Genomic DNA, 6,565 nt, shown 5'->3' on the forward strand with positions numbered 1-6,565 from the left:
CATCCTATATGATTGATTGGGGGTGCATATTAAGCTTTTTATGGCTGATCCTATGTATTAGTCCATTTTCATAATGCTATGAAGAAATACCTGAGACTGGGTAATTTATAAAGAAAAAGAGGTTTAATGGACTCAGAGTTCCACATGGCTGGGGAGGCCTCACTATCATGGCAGAAGACAAAGGAGGAGCAAAGGCACATCTTACATGGCAGCAGGCAAAGAATATGTGTGGGGGAACTGCCCTTTATAAAACCATCAGATCTTGCAATACCTATTCACTATCACAAGGACAGCATAGGAAAAACCCATTGCCATGATTAAATTACCTATTATGGCGTCCCTCCCATGACATGTGGGGACTGTGGGAACTATAATACAGGAAGAAATTTGGGTGGGGACACAGGCAAACCACATTATCCTAAGTTAGAAGAGGAGACAAAAATTAGGAAAGCTGTCAGTTGTTAATCAAGTCCTGGCCATTTAGATCCAATTGTTATAGAAGTTACTGTTCAGCTTTCTGAGTTGTCACTAGAGATAGAAATCCGGCTTTCTGCAAGTCTAAATTACAACAAGCTAACTTCCTGATTATTGATTGTAAAAAGGGATTTGGTCTTCTGGGTTGCTGCAGGTTGTAGGTTAAAGTTCTGTTTTTATATGTAGCCTGTCCATTGTCCACCTCTCTCATAATCACAGAAAAGAAAAAAAAAAAAAAAACACTGGCCAGGCACAGTGGCTCACACCTGTAATTCCAGCACTTTGGGAAGTTGAGGCAAGCAGATCACATGAGGTTAGGAGTTCAAGGCCAGCCTGGCCAACATGGTGAAACCCCATCTCTACCAAAAATACAAAAATTAACTGGGTATGGTGGTGCACACCTGTAATCCCAGCTACTCAGGAGGCTGAGGCAGGAGAATCGTTTGAACCCAGGAGGCAGAGGTTGCAGTGAGCCGAGATCATGCCACCGCACTCCAGCCTGGGTGATAGAGCGAGACTCTGTCTCAAAAACAAAACAAAACAAAACACAAACCAATATCCTAGCAAAGTAAATACAGCTACGTAAAGAAAGAATAATATAAGCACCGTGATCAAATGAAGTTTATTTTAATATTGTAAGAGTCAAAATCATTTAATTTACCACATTTTTTACCAAAACACCAGGAGTTTGCTCTAGGTTCTGCTGCTTGCCACACAGAAAGCCAACGACTGAGATGAAAAGTAATGCTAAGGAAGTGCCAAGGAAGCATTTAATCCTGTGCTGCACTCAAGGAGATGGGAGATCAGTCTCAACTCCATCTCCCTGGCCAACTAAAACTAGGGGTTTACATGACAGAGAAGAAATGTAACAATGTGTAAGAAAACAGGAACTATGGTGGGGCCAGGAAGCAATCATGATGAATGAAGGATTTTGCATCTCATTGCCTTGGTGCAGTGATCTGGTGAGTTTCAGTTCTTTGATACTTTCTGAGAGGCCTGGGTGACCTTTCCTGAGGAAGAAATTGAGATTAGAAAAATGTAAGTTCCAAGCTTCAAGACTAGAAGGGCCAAATTTCATGTTTATCCCCAAAAACCTGTCTATGGGACTACTGGGTCAATTTCACATTCACAGAAAAATGAAAAAAAAAAAAGTTCTCAATGAATAAAGAAAAAGAATTTGAAAAAGTATAATGCTCTTTAATGATAAAACTTATCAGACAACTAATCAAAACTAGGTTAGTACTTGATTGAATACATGGGAGAAGGTGTAGATATATCAGAGGCCAGAAATCATGGGCCATTTAAGAATCCTGCTTACCACACACACCTAACAAATGTCAGCATTCAATGTGTTCAATGGTGAAATATTAAAAGCTTTTCTCTAAGATAGAAGGAAACATGTATCTCCCTTCTCACAAACTCTATTGAAAATGCCACTCTAACTCCTATCCAATTCAACAATGCAAGAATAAGAAATGAAAAACATAAGGATACAAAAGAAGAAATTAAATTCTCATTTTTTGTAGACTCATGATTAGGTATAAAAAATTTTAATTAATCTTTCAAAAAAACAATTAGAATCAGTAATTGAACTTTTGAAGTGGGCTGAATAAAGGATCAATATATGAAATTCAAATGTAATTTAATGTTCCAATAATGTATAATTAAAATGAAAATAATAAATGAAACCATTTGCAATTAGCATCACAAACTTCAATACGTAGGAACAAACCTAATAAATATTGTACAAACATTCCACTCAGTCAACAATGAAATATTATTGACAACAATAAATGAAATATAAATGCTATCACTATCCATGTTCATAGACTGCAATCCTCAATGTTGTGAATGTCAATTCTCTGAAAAATGCTCTGTATATTTAATGCATTCTCAAACAAAATCTCAGGTTTTTATATATATATTTTTTTACTTTTTAGAACATTACATGCTGATTTTAGAATATATATGGAAGTCATAAGAGCCAAAGAAAACCAAGAGTCTGAGGCATCAGTAATTAATGCAATGTGATATTGGCATTAAAGAAAAAAGATATGCAAATGCCCTTGAGACATACGAGAAAGGTGCTTAACCTCATTAACCATTGAGAAAATTCAGTTTAAATCCCAATGGCAAATCACACCAACAGAAATGACCAAAATTAGGAGACTAACAAATGATAAATTTTGGGAGGTAGTGTTTCTATTTGTGCTGACACTGGAGGAATTTTATACTAATATAATCATTTTAGAAAATTATTTAGTAGAATATTATGAATTAGATTATTTGTATCTTCTAGGACCAGCAGTTCTTCTTCCTATCATATATCAATCACACACAAGTAAAAGTGTGTACTAAATGACATGTAGATGGATGTTTATAGAAGCATTATTTATAATAATCTCAAACTGGAGATGTGGCAACTGCCCTACAATAGTAGAATGCATATAGTTTTGCAATGATACAACACAATATTATATAATAATAGAATTACTAAGAAAACAAGCTTCATGAAGTAAAGTGATTGAATCTGTCTCCCTTTCTCTCTCACACACATTTGCGCGCGTGCACACACACACACACACACACACTTACCTGAAAGAAGCTAGACAAAAAAAGTCAATATTGTAAAAGGAAAACCCAACCTATGGTGCTAGAAGTTAGGCTAATGTATACTTTGAGAGATAAATGGGGCTAGAACTGAGATAGTTCTTGAGTGCTGCCACAGAGGAACTGGGATATTACATTATTCCTTGATCTCTCTGTTAATTGCCTGGACATATTTACTTTGGAAAACTGAACTTCATGCCTAAGATTTCTATACTTTTTAAATATATTTTATACTCAAAATCCTAAAATCTCAAGCTATCATGGGCTTGACATAATTGAAACACTTTTTCATACTTTTGCAGATAAAGAAAATTTCAAGCTTACTATATTTACATTATCCTGCTAGCTCACATTATTAAACCAAAAAACATATAGGCATCTGTCATTTAATACCTTTCATATTTGTAGGACACCCAACCATACATCTTCTTTGGTACCCCATGTAGGAGAAACTGTATTCCAGCTGTTTCTTTGCCTGTCTGAAATTTATTCCTGAATAAGATCCAGCTGGCTTCAATACAAATCTATTTTTACTGAAGTGATGCTTAGAAGCACTCATCAAGGTCTTAAAATAGAGGCTAGTGGTGAGACTCAACAAACTACAAGCTAGTTTTTCATATCATTCACACACAAATGGTGTACAATCTGGTCATCCATAACATCAAATTGATGCCAAGGTTTAAAGTGCTATATCCCAGATGCTTCCAACTACATCAGCATTTTGATCAAAGTCAAAGGTCCTATACCCGTAATACATTTTTTGACATGTTTAAACAGGACTCTGTTATAGTCATAAATTAAGAGCAGCAAAAAATATTCCCAGAAATGGTGGTGGTATTACCTGGAAGTAAGGGTGTCATTATCAAAGCTTCAGAGCAATTTTCCAGTCAATGTATTCTCAGATAACCTAACTTTTATCCCCCTACACGTACATCAGCCCAGCATTTCTATCTCCATTGATTTTACTTGCAAATCTCTCTTCTGCAAATTTGCAATTATTTCACTGGTTTCAAGTTGGCAGATTTTGTCTTATGTCTAGTATCAGTTTTACCTGCATATCTGTAAACACTAAAGCCACAGAGGTAGTAAGAGTTGAGGGGGTCATATTTGACTAAATAGTCTGACTTTATGCCTTCCATGTCTAACCAGTATATTATATTCCATGGCAGAGAAGAAATATTAAATAGATTATTAAATAATTAGTTATAAGTGCTAATGCCTTTTTTATTATTTGTATAAGTTTATAGGGTACAAGTCTAATTTTGTTACATGCAAGATTGCATGGAGGCGAAGTCAGGGCTTTTAAGACATCCATCACCCAAATAATGTATTAATGCATTCTTAAAGATGGTTTGTACTTTCTCTTTGTCCTTTCCAAATGGGTGGAGGACAGCCTGTATATTGCTGAGTTCCACTTTAAACTGTCAATCCTACATCATCCCTTCATGTTGGGTGATTATGTCACCTTAGTACAGTACCCTCTACCACCTTATACCTATGATCTACTATCCTCGACATTAGGAAAATGATCTATTCCTTTCCTAATTGAATATTTTTCTTGTGAGATATTTCCTGTTAGCTATTTCCTAATAGCCCACCCATTATTTTGTAAAGCAACCTGGTGACAAACCAAGAGCCACAAAAACCTGGCCTACATATATATTTTTAAATGTTGTTTAAATTATATAATTTACTTAATATTCATAAACATATGCTTTTGAAATCTCCTAAACAGATGGAAATTTCAAACAAGAGCAGACTCAATTCCATGTGGTAACTGCTATCCATAGACTGAGCAGCAGCTACGTCTTTCAGAGGGGTACAGGCACCCCCTTACCAGCACCCACCATTTGCACAATAATTGCATAGGCATTTATTCTTGTCATATATCATTTACTTATGTTTCCTCACTGGCCACAATGTGCATTTGAATTGGTTGTGCCTATTAAAATCCCTAGTAGGCTACCTATTAACTCTTGTGGTTCCCCTTGCAAAGAGAAATTTAGAAATTTATTTTGCCCCTGAAAGTTTTTACCACAAAAAGAAATGATTTGTCGATTATCTAATAAAACCAGTTTAATCTCCTCTTGGAGCTAAAGATGTTTCATCTCTCCCAGGCTTAATTTCCATGATTTGGAACTACAGGTGTAAATGTCAGGAAACATTGCAAAAGAGTCCTTTAGATTCCGCTAAAAAAAAGAGAACAGAATGATTCAATGTGTTTGTAAGTTTGAGGGGTAAGGGAAAAATGCCAACCAATGTACCAGAGCTGCAAAATTTCTCAACTTGTTCGGCTTAATTTTTTTTGGAAATTAGTGCCTAAATTATCGAAATATGTTTTTCTCCTCTCCTTCTGTTTAACCTAATAAAATAATGTAGTGGATAATAATGTGGCCTCTAGATTCAAACTTAACCTCTCTGATTCTTCATGTTAAAATGTAATTATACCATGTTTTCTTTTTTTTTTTTTTTTGAGGTGGAGTTTTGCTCTTGTCACCCAGTCTGGAGTGTAATGGCAGAATCTCAGCTCCCTGCAACCTCCGCCTCCCTGCTACCTCCACCTTCCAAGTTCAAGTGATTCTCCTGCCTCAGCCCCCCAAGTAGCTGGTGTTACAGGCACCCGCCATCACTCCCAGCTAATTTTTATATTTTTAGTAGAGATGGGGTTTCACCATGTTGGCCAGGCTAGTCTTGAACTCCTGACCTCAAATGATCTACCCGCCTCGGCCTCCCAAATTGTTGGGATTACAGGCGTGAGCCACCACTCCCAGCCTATGCCTTTAATAATGAATGAGATAATATGCTTACGAAGTTATATAACAACATATAGTATATAGTCAGGGCCCAATACATCTTGCCTATTTTTATAGGGGAAAAAAGCAAACACATGCACACAATCATGCATAGGGGTGTATGTGTATATATTTATGTATTATACATATAGGCATAGTTATATGCATACATATGCAATCATATATAATACTTATAAAACATGCAAACAGTCTCCTTTTTGGTACAGAAAAAAATCAGTGAAAAAGTGTGGGCCAATATACAGTTAAATTTTAGCATTTCACACTTACTTAACATACTGAAATGTTGAATTGAATTAAATATTTAAGCAACAGTAGGACTTGACAGCTTCTAAAAGTCAAAGTGGAAGAGAAAAGTATCACTGGGGAAACCGTAATGTCTAGTGCTTAATCTACCTTGACTATTAGCTGAAGAACTCTTTTTTTTCTTTTTCCTCAAGACAGAGTCTTGCTCTGTCATCCAGGCTGGAGCACAATGGTGCAATCTCGGCTCACTGCAACCTCCACCTCCTGGGTTCAAGTGATTCTCCTGCCTCAGCCTCCTGATCAACTGGGATTACAGGCACACACCACCATACCCGGCTAATTTTTTGTATTTTTAGTAGAGACGGGATTTCACCATGTTGGCCAGGCTGATCTCGAACTCCTGACCTCGTGATCTGCCCACCTTG

General features: G+C 36.5%; 1 long non-coding RNA gene across 1 annotated transcript; it reads right to left on the reverse strand.

Moving 5' to 3' along the window:
- Window positions 1-1,078: 1,078 nt before the first annotated feature.
- LOC134808245 (uncharacterized) lies at window positions 1,079-3,562 on the reverse strand. Its single transcript, XR_010150780.1, has 2 exons — window positions 3,478-3,562; window positions 1,079-1,484 (listed from the first exon to the last, which is right to left on the reverse strand). It is a non-coding gene; the product is annotated as an uncharacterized LOC134808245 (long non-coding RNA).
- Window positions 3,563-6,565: the final 3,003 nt, after the last annotated feature.

Source organism: Pan troglodytes, chromosome 14 (assembly GCF_028858775.2).
Source record: "Pan troglodytes isolate AG18354 chromosome 14, NHGRI_mPanTro3-v2.0_pri, whole genome shotgun sequence".
NCBI lineage: Eukaryota > Metazoa > Chordata > Mammalia > Primates > Hominidae > Pan > Pan troglodytes.